Source organism: Amblyomma mixtum, chromosome 9, assembly GCF_055824585.1.
Source record: "Amblyomma mixtum isolate Tamu chromosome 9, ASM5582458v1, whole genome shotgun sequence".
Lineage (NCBI taxonomy): Eukaryota > Metazoa > Arthropoda > Arachnida > Ixodida > Ixodidae > Amblyomma > Amblyomma mixtum.
This window is the reverse complement of record NC_143020.1, coordinates 63,648,997-63,663,784: the sequence shown is the minus strand read 5'-3', so window position 1 is coordinate 63,663,784 and position 14,788 is coordinate 63,648,997. Positions and strand designations below refer to the sequence as shown.

At 42.9% G+C, this 14,788-nt stretch overlaps 1 pseudogene across 1 annotated transcript in view; it reads left to right on the top strand.

The window, feature by feature from the left end:
* The window catches only part of LOC149329360 (uncharacterized), a 48,373-nt pseudogene extending 40,360 nt beyond the window's left edge, over positions 1–8,013 (top strand). The window contains exons 14-15 of the transcript XR_016285783.1: positions 4,716–4,769; positions 6,014–8,013. The product of XR_016285783.1 is annotated as an uncharacterized LOC149329360 (transcript). The remainder of the gene's footprint in view (positions 1–4,715; positions 4,770–6,013) is intronic.
* Positions 8,014–14,788: the final 6,775 nt, after the last annotated feature.

Sequence of the window (14,788 nt, the reverse complement as noted above, 5' to 3'; positions counted from 1 at the left end):
TATGGTATTTTTTCATTCTGATGTTTCTTGGAGTCTGATGGCTCATTTGCCATTGTGTGGTTTTGTAAGACTTCCTTACAAGTTGCGCACTATCTCCTCCACGTTCACACAATGTCCTGCGTTTCTTAGTTGTGATAATGCCTCTTCTTTTAGCCATGATTTCATTTATTTAATATCTGCTTTTTTGTCTGTTTCTTATCATAATATTTTTTCTAGGAAGTTTCAGATGAAAAGATTGCATTAAAGTAACGCAGGACTCATTTTTTCATTGCAGGTGGATATTCAGCTTGATATTGCAACTGAAGCATTATTTTTCTGGTTGAGCAAATCTTTAGTTGGTTGTGCCCGCATTTCTCATGTCATGAATTGAAAATACTTTATTGAATTTGTTTTGGCTAGTTGTAGTGCATGAATATTGCCATATTTTTATGTTTGGTCATACCTTCAAAAGGTGAGTGGAGGAGATCTCACCCTGACCTACATACTGTGTTGTCACATGTCACAACAGCTACCATTAGGCCACAGCCACAAGCGTAGTCGTGTGGTGTCACAAGTAAAAATTTTTCTGTGGCAAGGCATAGGATTCCATTGTAATCTGGCAGTTGGTCGGTGTCATGGTAAAAAACCTCATTGTTGGACGTGCTGCATTATCCCCTGTCGAACCTGCAGCTGCATATGTGGCCAGAAAGCGTGACCACTTTTTTAGCTTCTAAACGGCTCTCATATTGCCCGATCATACTTTTCTGGTATGGTCATACTTTTCAGCCACGCATGTGTGCTGCTAAAGAGATCCAAATTAAGGCTCACGAGTGCATCTTCTTGATCTGACGCTCTTTGGATTAGGCTTGTACCCTGATGCTTTCAATTACATTTTTCAAGTTACACGGGCCGCATTTTTAAGCTTAATGCAGATAAATGCTATTTTGCCTTTATGCCAAAATCAGACAGCTTATGTACAGCCTTTGTCAAAAGTTTGGAGCCCAGGGAGTTTCCTTCTGAGCCTCACTGTGTGGTTCGTAATGCATCTCCAGCGCTCCAAATTTCCTGAAGGTAAAAGATTTCTGCTCCTGACTTCTCCCATGGGTAGGGCTGCCACGAATGTTTCAGGAGTCCCACTACAAGGCTTAGAAGCAAACCCCCTGGGATCTAAACTTTTGACAAAGACTGTACATGTATGTTATACAAATCGTTGTGCTAATGTAAACTCTCAACAGCATGGAGTGACTCGGTCAAAGCTATCGGCTCATTATTGCACCCGCGTAAAACTAGCAATGGGGATGATGGGGCGAAATACCGTTTTCGTTGATTCCGCGAAATCCTCTTCTTCAGTCACCCACAGACGTCGCCAAACTGCCTCGCCCTCAAGCGTTCTTAATAGCGGCACTGAATTGTTCCTCTTCTCCGCTATTATTAAACAAGGAGGCATAGAAATCTAAGCTTGCACCGTTGTTGCAGAAACACAGATCATAATAATGTGAGCCTGACCCAGACCCGCCCACGACTCGGATCATAATCTAAATGTAGTTCTGGATCCAACTCTCTCACCACTCAGGTGATCTGAATATGAGCTCGAGTGAGTCTCCTCATAAGTCAGTCCACTGATCTAGGACTGCATTATATGTATTCAGTACACAAAACATATAAACAATGCTGTTGTGGCCTTGGAGACTTCTACTTACTCTACTACTCATTGTTTCGAATCGCAGGCATGAAAAGCAGTATTAGGATGACATAGGGTACATGCTTGAGGAAGAACCTTTGAATGCAGCCTACTACTACGAACATATGCAGAACTTTACCTTCACTTATGTGTGTGTGCAAAGTTAGGTTCATCAGAATCCATCGTTCTATGCTAAGAGAACTATCCAGACCAACTGTCTAAAAATAGTACAAGTGAGATTGCATTTTAGCTGGTAGAGGACATCAGTTTCAGAAATTTGTACTTGAAGTTTACAGTAGATTGCCATTGCACTTATTTTTCCCTATTCATATCCTTTCTCATTTTTTACTTCCAGAAGGAAAACGGCAGAATGTGTAGTCAGGCGTGGATATTGTGCATTCTTAGTTCTTTGTGCTGTGCCATTTGCACAAAAGCAGACTGGCCCCGCTGCTTGCGGCATTTGTGTTTGTTTTGTAGTGACGCTCATTTTTTTTCCGTTATTTTGCAGGTCATTATTGATAAACCAATGCGTACAAGGTTCCAGAGGAAGAAACCTTCAGTACCACACCTGACAACCTTCCATGACTCTGTTGCTTGATGCGCATAACCTGGAAAATTGCATGTGAAATGATCTCAGTGGTCTGTGTCTATGTACAAAATTAGATGGAAGTGTTTTTAATGATTTTGCTTGATTTACAGGGATTTAAATAATTATGAAAATGGGAACCGTCCTGAAAACATTTTTTTTAGTGCACTCATTTTGGAAATAATCTATCTCTTTCCACAGGAATGACATTAGGCTTGGGACGGAGAGGCAAGGAGGGAATAATGGGAATAAAAATGGCACCAAGTTCTTCTTAGCTCAGCAGTCGTGTTGCAGAAGTCGCTAGCAGGCAGTGGTTGAACAGTTTAATTTATGCCGTCATTGGGATTCCCATTTTAGTCACGGTACTAACAGAACACCTGACCACTTAGAGTTATGTGGTGATGCCTGCAATGTGTGTACTCTTGTGGTGGGCAATGAGTAGCAGTAGTAGAATCACATTATTTGTTCGCTGAGAGGCTGAATGGCCGTGGGGGATTCCAGAAGACAATGGGTAAAGTTGGCATATATTTTAGGGCAGTTACAACATTGAGGAGATGTTGCATGTTTTTGCGAGAAAGTCTGTGCCGATGTCAGGAGGACATCGCATGTCACTTAGCAACTTTGTTACGCGAAGAATTGAAAAAAAAATATTGAGCATCAGGGCGCATCTTTAATATATGAGGGCCATTTTCCAAAATATTATGCTCACTAAAAAAATACGCATGGCAGAAAGTGATGCTTCAGTTTTTGTGAAAAATGGGGTGAATCAGACCCCATCCTGTCATTAAGAAATCAAAGCAAGATCACTTCTGAGGAGATGATCATTGTTAAAACCATCATGTGTGATATCGTATAAAAGCACAAAAGTATGCTGTTACTAGTGTGAATGTTCTATTAAGTGGACAAATTGATTTTTCATTTATACAATATTCTTTACCCTGCCGCGGTGGCTCAGTGGTTATGGTGCTCGGCTGCTGACCCGAAAGACGCGGGTTCGACCCCGGCCACAGCGGTTGAATTTCCTTGGAGGGGAAATTCTAGAGACCCGTGTACTGTGCGATGTCAGTGCACGTTAAAGAACCCCAGGTGGTCGAAATTTCCGGAGCCCTCCACTACGGCGTCTCTCATAGCCTGACTCGCTTTGGGACGTTAAACTCCATAAACCAACCAAAACCAACCAGCAATATTCTTTAATTTTTCAATCGAAGCAGGAACATCAAAGATTAGAATTGCACGCGTTGGAACTCTTGGCGTTTAGTGCCTCTGTGTTTAACGCCTTTTTTTTAAGTTGTATGCTCTAGTGATGCTATAAAGTGTTGCTAAGCCCAGCGCCAATTTTACGACACTGACCTGTAGTGTTTGTTTTTTAGTGTTGCCCCACTGGTTTCCTTCCATCACAAAATGTCCGTAAAATGAGTATAGTGCTGCTGTGATGCAATTTATCATTATCATCACCAGCTCTCACTCTCATTGCTGTTCGATGATGTCATCTCGTCGCCGTGTTCCCAGGGATGGACTTCTGTGCCATCCATGGTGTTAGAAAAGCTGGTCACCTTAAACCTATTTCAGAGCAGTGCATTGAGAAACTCAGTCACGATAGTTTCTTCCTTTTCCCCCCCGATTTCTCGTCCCAAAATTGGAGATGCGGGTGTCGCGCAAGTAAATGTGGTATGCTCTAACTGCACTTAATACAGTGTAGTGTGCCGTTTCAGACATGCTTCTACTCGATTAATTGCACTCTTGGAGACTGTGGAGGTGGAACATCATGTTGGGCATATAGGTAACATTCATGGGCAGCTGTAACCTGGCCGTTTTTAGCAGTAGCTATGCTCTGAAGCCTTTTTTCCCCTCTGTGCAGTATAACAGGTATAAAAGCTGGGTGTGTTGCTGGGCAAGTTGGTTTGACATCCTGAACATGCAGCGCTGATAGACGAGGGACAAAGGAGAGACGAGACACACAGGGCGCGGTGTCTGAACGCCCTGTGTGCCTCGTCTCTCCTTCGTCCCTCGTCTGTCAGCGCTACATGTTGAGGAGGTATAAACGATTTATTAAAAAAAATGAGTGCTCTGTCGTTGTGTTGTGTCATTAGGAATTACTGACACTCATTAGTTCTTAAGCCTATGCAGGCAGACTTGTACTCTCCTTCCCATGAAGCCAGGAATTGTGCAAGTTCATTTTTCAATGCAATGGCTGTTGACTGGGTTCCAGTAGGTCTATAAGTTTGTAGACAGTAATCAGTTTTTCGTGAGCGTAAATGTCGTGATCATCTGGGTGCAGAAATATAAGTCAAGAATGTTTGCTTTGGAACTCACTTCTTTTTAAGTTCGCCCTACTCAGTCTGCATAATCTGGAAAAGCTGTTTTACGGGATTGTATTCTATGCTGACCGTCTCATACACATAATGCCACATGAGTTGTTGCACATGTAATCTTTTGTCTTAGTGGATGTAATGTGGTTTTCGTATGCAGGCTTGAGCTACGGAGACCACAAACATGGTGTACCTTCTGGACAGAACTCACCAGGTTAGAATCTGCAATTTTTCTGCATGAGCTCTTTCGTGGAGGTTGCCTTTCAACAATCAGCATAAAGGATATGGAAGCTTTAGTTTACAGAACTCTGCTGAGTGACGATAATTGTGTACGATATTGTGGAAAGTTTCCTTTGAAATATCAGCTTTTAACCGAACTATCACCCTTTTGAGTTCTGTTCAATGACGTAAAAACCTGTGCAGGGTTTGACGCCTTGGCCCTCCCTTAGACACTGTCTGAGGAGCAAATAAAGCAAAAAATGGTGTTGTCCTTTGTGCTAAGCATAGCTAATTGCCATTCGTATAGTTATTAAGCGCACCTGGGTGGACTTTGGACAGTGTCTGTCATGTCTTGGGACATTGCCCCAAGCCTTTCCCTGTGGTTTGCGTTCCTGCAATGCACCCTACCACGGCCGGTCTCGAGTAGGGGAGCGCAGTGGGACCCTCCCTGGTTAGTCACCTTAACTAGCTAGAGAGGGCGCTTGCATTGCACCGACTTGAGTGCCACAGATTGTGTGATTGCTGCGCACAGGCGGGAGACCACTCTCTGTTGGGCTAGGCAGTTTGTCGTGTACGGTGGCTTCGATGCGGCGCTCCCTTCTCCACCAGTGCAGGGAGGCCTTGTGGTGGGAACAATCTCCTGCCACCTCGTCCCGTCTTGTTTCGGAGTTTCCCCCTTGCGCTGGCATGGCCAAACGTTTGCTTGTAACTGTGCTGCTCGGTTGGAAGTCCTTGATTCCTTAGCGTACCTTGCTAGCTGTCGTTATTGCTGTAGCAACAAATGCCTTTTTATTTGAGCCACAGTGTCATTCCTTTGTTCCTTCAGAGCAAGGCCCGCTGTGTTCGGCGTGCGCCTAGTATCGTAAGAGATCACAGGATGGGATCCGGCAGTTTTGAACTGTGTCAGCCAGAGTTAAGTGGGGAGAACATATTTCTTCTTATTAAAAGCCCCATATGTGGTGCCAGTAATGCGAATGCAAGGGCCAATGTCGGTGACTGGCATTGATGATATTTCTTGGCTGCTAAATGTTTTCTTCAGCTGCGTGCAGAATTCACTCTAGGGACATTTTGTTTCTGTCCTGAATTGTCCTTAAGGCCTATCTGTTAAATAAAACTTTTTATCAACATCTGCACCTGTTCATGAGTGTCCTCTGCATTCATTTTTTATCCCTAACTCCCAGTGAACTATGGATTGTAGGTTCTTGCATTTTGTTGAATGTACTTTGTCTTAAAATGCAGGTTCAATCTTCACAGAGACCGGACGTCGCGCACCTCCTCTGCTAGATTCAACCAGTGAAAGGCACCCTGTGAGCCACTGCATGGAATCTACTCCTTCTGGCATGGGTAACCACAGGGGCAAACTCACAGGAAATAATCTGCACCAATGCACCCACTGCAGCAAGGGATTCAAAAGCAGATGCCATCTAGTGCGGCATCTCAGAGTCCATACAGGCGACCGCCCATACCATTGTAACGACTGTGGAAAGAACTTTGCACTTAATTCCACCCTAAAGCAACACCAGCGCATTCACACAGGCGACCGCCCATACCACTGTGACAACTGTGGTAGCAGCTTTACGCAAAAGACTCATCTGGGAGCACACCAACGCATACACACAGGCGAACGTCCTTACCGTTGTGACCAATGTGGCAGCAGCTTTTCAGAGAAGGGTAGCCTGGTGAATCACATCCGCACCCACACGGGTGAAAAGCCCTATCAGTGCCAGCTGTGCCCCATGGCTTTTGCGGTATATTCAAGCCTTGTTTGTCATGTCAGATCCCATAAGGGTGAAAAGCCCTTCCAATGTGAGTTGTGCCAAAAGGCATTCAGTAAGAGGCAAAATTTGAACCACCACATGAAGGCTCTTCACTAAAAATAGCAATTGTCCATAATGCCCCCTGGTATATATGTTTTGCTAACTACCAATTTGTGCAGAAGCTAACAAGATTCTAGCTGACTACTCTGTGAATGTCAGTTTTGTTCCTTTTGGCAAACTTGTCTGAAAATGACGTTTGTTCCCTTGGACTGCACAGACACTCGCTCCGAGTCTTTCCTGATCACGGAGGGTGAGACTGCAGTGCACGTAAACTTGCATGAATGGAAATAAAATCATGTTCATATCTGAATGGCATCACTTCGTTCTTGGAGAGTTACGTTCAAAAACCTTGTACCCAATGTTATTCACTGGTGCTAGTTGTCACTCTGCCTCAATGAAGAGATTTGGGGGACTGAAAGGTCGCACAATAATTCATTTCATGTGTGCAGTCTGAGTGGGATAATTTTTGAGAGCTTAATTATAAATTAACTCATTAGTATCACTGTGCCTGCAACTATTTTCTTGACACAGGAAAACCTGCCCCTGTGAAAATTTTTGTTTGTTATTCAAGTGGTGTTATTGGCAGTAGTTGTCCAGCCTCAAAATGATGTGCCCTGCGTAAGTTTGCAGGCTTTAAGAGTTAATTGTTCTTTGTAACGAAAACCAAGAAAAGAGTTCACTAACATCTCCATCATCATTCCTCAAAGCACTATCTCTACTGTTATATAAATGGCATAATATTTGTGGAGCATTGTTTCCACACCATCTTTTGTCCGTCAGAATACCAGCTGTTAGTGACCATTTCACATTGTGCTAGCTTCTTTGTTGTGTTGATGTTACTTGAAAAGCCTTATCTATTTACATAGGGGTTCATGATAAGCTGCAAGGGTAGTGGCTACTGAAGCAAAAAATACTGTCTAGCATTTACGACAAACATTGTAATCTTGTGTATTGTAAAGTACATAATTTGGGTTGGTTGTGTGAAATTGCTGTGTGCACATTAATATTTTATTGCGGTTTTAATTACAAACAGTTCAATGCATTCTGTCTGTTTGTAAAACTCACTTGCTGATATATTGTGCATTAAAATACAAAAGCAGTGCAGTTCTTCAAAAAGATTTTTTTTTAATATTATACGTCGTGCATCCTTAGACGTCATTGTGCCTTGCATCCAGGAAAGAACTAATATAATCGCTCTTATCAGCACTCAGTGCATTTCCCCACAGCAAAGCTATTTTGTCTGATCGCATTGCATTACCAGTGGCGCATTATCTTGTGTTTGTTTTTTTTAGTTGCTTTGGAGAAAAGTTTAAACTTCTCATTTTTCAGTCACTGTGTATTTAGTACATAGACATGCTGTTGCACACATTCATTCTAATAAATATCGATGAGCAACCTTTTAGGTGAACTCAAAATGAATAACCCCCGTTCTTCTCTGTTGCCCGTTGTGGAGTCTTCCCCATGCAGGACACAGCCTTTTGTGTGGAGTAATTGAAAGGTTATTTAGCAAAAGTTTGTGCCTTCTAGCATAGGTCCAAGAGGGTCTAAACTAAAGGAGGCAAAAAAATCTAAGCTTCCACCATCATTGCAGAAACACAGATCATAATATGAGCCTTACCCAGACTCGCGCACGACTCTGATCATAATCTGAATGTGGGTCTGATCCGGCTCGCTCACCACTCAAGTAATCTTCTGAATATGAGCCCGAGTGAGTCTCCTCATGAGTCAGTCCGCTGATCTAGGACTGCGTTATACGTATTCAACACACAAAGCATGTAAACGCAGTCATGGCCTTGGAGACTTCTCGTTATGCTACTATGCGCTGTTTCAAATTGCACGCATGAGGAGCAGTATTAGGAGGACACAGAGTACATGCTTGAGGAAGAACCTTTGAATGCAACCTATTGCTGCGAACTTATGCAGAACCTGACCTTCACTTCTCTGCATGTGCAAAGTTAGGTGCATGAGAATCCATCTGTCTGTGGTAAGAGAACTATCCAGACTTGCTGTGCTAAAAATCTCACAAGTTACATTGCATTGTAACTAGAATACGACATCAGTTTCAAACATTTGTACTCGAAGTTTACCGTAGATTGCCATTGCACTTCTTTTTCCCTGTCCATATCCTTTCTCATTTTTTACTTGCAGAAGGAAAACGGCAGATTGTGTAGTCAGGCATGGATATTGTGCATTCTTAGTTCTTTGTGCTTTGCCATTTGCTCAAAAGCACGCAGACCCCGCTGCTTGTGGCATTTGTGTTTGTTTTGTTGTGACGCTCATTTGTTTTCCGTTATTTTGTAGGTTCTTATTGATAAACCAATGCATACAAGGTTCCAGAGGAAGAAACCTTCAATACCACACCTGACAATCTTCCATGACTCCATTGCTTGATGCCTGTAACCTGGAAAATTGCATGCGAAATGATCTCAGTGCACTGTGTCAATGTACAAAATTAGATGGAAGTGTTTTTAATGATTTTGCTTGAATTACAGGGATTTAAATAATTATGAAAACGGGGACCACCCTGAAAACAAATTTTTTTAGTAAACTCTTTTTAAAAATAGTATAATTCTTTCCCCAGGATTGGCATTAGGCTTGGGATATAGAGAGAGGGAATTACGGGAACAAAAATAGCTACCAAGTTCTTTTTTCTTCTTAGCTCAAGGGTGGTGAAGCAGAACTCACTGGCGTGCAATGTGCGAACAGTTTTAATTAAGCTCTCAATGGGATTCCCATTTCAGTCGTGGTACTAACAGAACATGTGACAACATAGAGCAATCAGGTGAAGCCTGCAATGTGTGTACCCTTGTGGTGGCAATTAGTAGTACTCATAGAATCACATTATTTGGTCACTCAGAAGCTGAATGGCCTTGGTACATTCTAGAAGACAGTGGGTCTGACTGGCACATTTTTTAGGGCAGTTATAACATTCTCTTCATTTTCTTCTTCTGCCACGCTTTGTCTACACGACTCTCTGCCCACAGTGACGGGATTTTAAGGCGCAGGCTCCTTTCCCAAGCAATGTAGCCCTAGTAAGCCGAGCACCAGGCTGGGCCATAGCTTGTACCCATTTTGAGAAAACCGGTGGGTACCCGGCCGGTGGCGGGAGTCGAACCCATCACCTTCCGAAGCCGAGGCGGGCGCTCTGCCACGAGGCCACGGCTGCGCCACGACTGTTCTTCCTGTCCACGTCACCACCCCTGCTTTTAATCGTTCACTTCATTTTCTCCTTCTTCTGCCTTGTATTCAGTTTCGTCGTCATCGTCTTCTCCATCTCTTTCATCAATACCACTGCACTCTCTTTTCTTCCCTCTACTCTTTCCCTCAAGTTCTGCATGCCAGTTAACGTGCCTTTCCTTAGGTACAGTGTTTCACTCATCCCTCTTTTGCGTAGCAGTCTGCAATAGTGCGTAGCAGTCTGCTAGATTTAGCTATCTCGCAACTTAAGTCAAAGATGAATGCTTAAGTTTATAGACCATTGGCAGTTTTTTGTGTGTTTACTGCTGGTAATTGTGTTCCTGCACAGTATCGTGCGATCTTCCAAACATATCCTGTTGTAAATTTAAAAGAGAACAAAAACTGCCCAGCAATGCTGAGTTTTTTTTATAGAACGATGATCAATATCATGAATAATGTATACTTGGAATGTTTCTTTGATGCATTGCTGCAATGCATCAGGGCCAAAATAACTGGTACATTGTAACAAACTCCTATTTATCACATATGCAGCTGATGTTGGCATCTACAGAGACTTCTGTATGCTGGATTGAAAAATTTCTGTATGCAAGCTGCTTACCTAATCATGAGCAAACAAGCGAGGTAGCAAATTGTGGTTTTTGTTCTTTGAGATATAATTAAACACTGCTGCTCGAATGCAGTTTCTGTAATGAAGGAGAAACTCTTTTTGATCTCGATACTGTTTTCACAGATGTGAGCAAAGCTTCTGATCCGACAGCATGCTTCACCTGTCAGATGAAGGAGCAACCAAAATTCTCACTTGGTGGCTGGGCGAGTTGCGGGTCTCTTTTGAAGGTTCCCGTTAGGATTTTCGTCGTGTTTTAGTTGGGGGAGTGATGGCTGTTTGGCTTTAACTTTAGCAAGAAAACTAAATGGCATCTTTGAAAAACTGCACAACTTATCCACCTACCGCGCCAAGCAATCACTTGCTTCTGCAGCTGGCAGTGGGGCGCAGTCCGTTGCTTTGGCTGCTCGGACAGCCTTTCTGGGTTAAACTACTCGCAGGGGCACCAAATTTTCATCACTCGCAGAAAATTAGATTAGTGCCAATATTCTGAATTTCTTTTTAAACAACACAGGCCATAATGCTGTCTTCTATGTACTTGACATTACCACACTATAACGCATTTTTAGAAAAAATAAACAGCGAATGTACATATATTACAAGAATATTTAGGAAACCAAAATGTGAGGAACACACAGCATTTTATGCCAATGGTTCAGAATCCGCATGCTGCTTTGGAAGTGCCGTGGTACAAAACAATTGGGAAAGAACAGTGCGGCTATCTCAGAATGCACCCATCTTTGGTGGAGAGTGTTATGCACAGCCTGTTGCTGTAGAAAAAATAGTAAACGATAACATTAAGAGCAGCATCATTGCCGCTGATTCTCTGGGCATACTCACCTCACTTCACTATGCGCATGCAGTGAGACTACTAATTGGAGGCATCATACGCTACATGAGAAGGGCCATAACACATGGACATGACAAAATTTTTGTGGGTTTCTAGCGACGTCAGAATCAGTGGCAATGAGAAAATAGATCAAGGTGCTGCATTAGCTCAGCACAAAGAAATCAAAAGTGAACATTCCCTACAAATGGTACTGTATAAGCTCTATAGTACTCTATATGCTTTCAACCACCATCGTTGAAATCATTAGCCTGTGTAACATTTGTATGGCCCAAACTGGAGTATGCATGAGCTATTTTGAGACCCTAATCAAAATAATCTTATGCACTAGAAGCAATTCAAAGCCTTGCCACTAGGTTCGTCTTCTCTGCTAATTAGTACCGTAAAAGTGTCACCAAACAAAATGCAATGCTCATCTCACAAATTTAACGAACCGACGTCACATCGCAAGGCTGTGTCTCACTGACATCCACCTGAACACAGCCGTACGGCTACAAAGAAAAGCTATACAGCTTTCTCAGAAACTTTATAGTTAAAGAAAAATTTGTCCTGGTCTGGGGTTCAAACTTGAAACAGTGCCATACACACACACACAGAGAGGGAGAGAGAGAGAAAAAAATAGGTTTGAAGATGCTTCAAGTAAGTCCTGAGGTAAAATAAGAACCATTTCATTTTCACTGAGCCATGGCACTTTGATCAAGCAGAGGAAGAGAGCAAGGATTACAACTTCAATGTTGGACTTGGGTCATATGATTTCTTAGGCATCATAACCAAATAAAAGTAGAAATAATTTCCTTATTATCAAGTTATATATATGAACGTAAATAGTATTTACGCCGCACCTCCACCAAGGATGTTGAGGGGAAATACTATTTACATTTATTTACAAGTGGTAGGGGTACAGACTGAGTAGTTCCTAGCAAGGAGCGGCAGGGAGCACCAACGCGAACAGGAAGCACCATCAACCTCTTCTCCTCCGTTCATCCCTTTTCACGCGGGAGGCCACTTCGTCTTCCACTTCCTGTTTGTCGTAGCAATATATATACACACACACACACCGAATCTCATTAAATGTGAAGCTTGGAGGAATGAAGTATCAGTTGAACCTGTACATGCTCTCTGCAAAAATGATGCAGACAACACATGTGCCAGTAGCCCTTGTATAAGAATTTAAACGCCCAGATTACAGTATAAATCATTCATAAATCAATGCTTTCAAATTTTCAAATCAGGTCATTGAGCAGAATAAAATTTGTGGTACTGCACTCATTCTGTGTATAAGCTTAAAGAAAAGCATGAATGAATGCCTGACAACCAGCGCCCCTAAATATTTCCTACATAAGTCATTTATTAAAATCATTTTATGCCGCCTTCACGTATATTAGACACACACACTATTCTGTTTTATTCTGAAAACAATCCCGGACAGCAGCTGTATTTTAAATCTTTGTGCATCATCGGGTCTTTCTAACAAAGGCCCTGCCCATGCAAAGACTTCAGGGTATGAGTGACATGCGTTCCACGCGGCGGCATCGAGCTATATACACATTATAGTGCTGTGCATTCATCGCATGAGTGGAGTGTAGTTTCAATACAGTGGAGACATATCTCCACATATGACTTCTATTCGCGCAGTATGCAGAGGCAACGAGTAAAACATCGCACGTACAAGTTAAGCCACGGATTGATTGTAAAACTTTTTATTCACCTGAAAGAGCTTGGTAAGAGGTCGCGTTAAGTGGTCGAGAGTACATAGACCTCGACGGCTTTGTCAGCCCACTCCACCACCAAAACTTGTGTTCTGGGGTCAGAGCTAGCCAGCACGGTCTCCCACCGCTCGAGAAAAGGAGTGATCACCCGGAGGTAGCTCTATTTTACAATCCCACAAGATGTGATCGTAGTTGGCTCATTGGCAACAGTTTTTACAGTTTGGGTTGTATACATCTGGATAAATGTGCTTGAGGAGTGATGGGGAGCGTATCAATCTCATCTGTAGACGACGCCATGTGACCTCTTGTTCTTTAGTCAGGCTTTTGTCTGGAGCGGGGAAAGTTCTCCTCTTTAGTTTAAAATGTTTGTTGGGATCATGATATGTGATCATGGAGCCTTTCGTGAAATTCAGGGAGCCAGACCAATGCACTGCCCAGTCGATGAAACCTCGGGATTTATTGTGGGCTGCTTCTTTCCCCAGATTCCCCGAAAGGGCCGGGATCCTTATCAGTTTCGAACAATTTGGTGAGAATTTGATGGCTTTAAGGATTCTAAGGGAGGTGTTTGTATTTCGCCCTTTTGCGAAATTAATAATAGCCATTTTGAATCGCTGAGAATGATGCTCTCTTGGGTATGTGCTAGGGCGAGGGCTATAGCCGCCTCTTCTACCGTTTCAGAGGATTTCGTTTAGATTGTTGCGGAGACGATGTGGTCACCATTCTCGTTCACAGCCACGATTGCAAAGACATTCTTACGTTTGTATTCTGCCGCATCTACATCAAGTGTTCCAGCGCATTGTCTGTATTTTATTATGTAAGGCTTTGGCTCGGGCTTGTCTTTCTTCTACTCTCATGGTGTTTGGGGTGCATGTTTTTGGGGAGTGGGTTGATTAGTAGGGCCATCCTATAGTCACGGGGCAAGTCTACTTTAGTGTCTTTATTCGTAGGTTGAAAGTTAATATCAAGCCTGGTAAGAATACTCCTGCCAGTTCTGGAATTGGCTAATCTCGGTGTTTGAGCCATTAAATGGGCTTCTTTCAGTTCATTGTAGGTGTTCTGTATTCATAACCTCATAAGCCTTTAGTTGAGGCATTTAGTTGGAGTCTTAATTCAGCTTTGTAGGCCTGCTGTATCATGCTATCCAATTTGTCCTTTCTGCTTTTGCAAATTTGAGATAAGATGTCACATAGGGTATCCTGCTTAGCGCAACGCCCTGCGCTAGTCGGCATAAATCTCTTTCCCTCACCCCTTGTCTTCTATCAGCTATGGGGTGGATTAATCGTGCCGTCGCTTCTATCGTGCGTTTTAGCTTAGTGAGTGTGTCATTCTTTCCATTTGTTTGTAAATACAACTCCAGTATTCTGATGGTTTGTACCTATTTGACGGATCGTCCATTGAGATAGATATTTTTTTGCGGGGGGTAAGTCATAGTTCTCCTACCTCTTCGGTTATGTTGTATCACAAGGAGTTCAGATTTTTTCTCTGTTTTGGCCGGACTGCCATGCGTATGCCTCACTGATGTCCATTGCTTCTTGGAGTGTGTCTTCTATGTAGCCTTCGCATCCTTTGGTTACCCAAAGCGAGATGTCATCTGCACTGCATAGGACGTGTGATGTAGGTCTGGGATTTGTGGCAATTTGGGGGGAATTTTGATGAGGGAGAGGTTAAAAAGGACAGGGGACAGGACGGAGCCCTGTGGTGTTCCTTTGCTTCCAAGTGTGATTGGGGCAGACTCTATTGCTCTCACCATTATCATTGTTGTTTTATTAGTGAGGAAAGATCGGATTCCAGTTGTATGTCCTTTCTCTGGGGTTGATTTCTGACAAGTTTGTCGATATG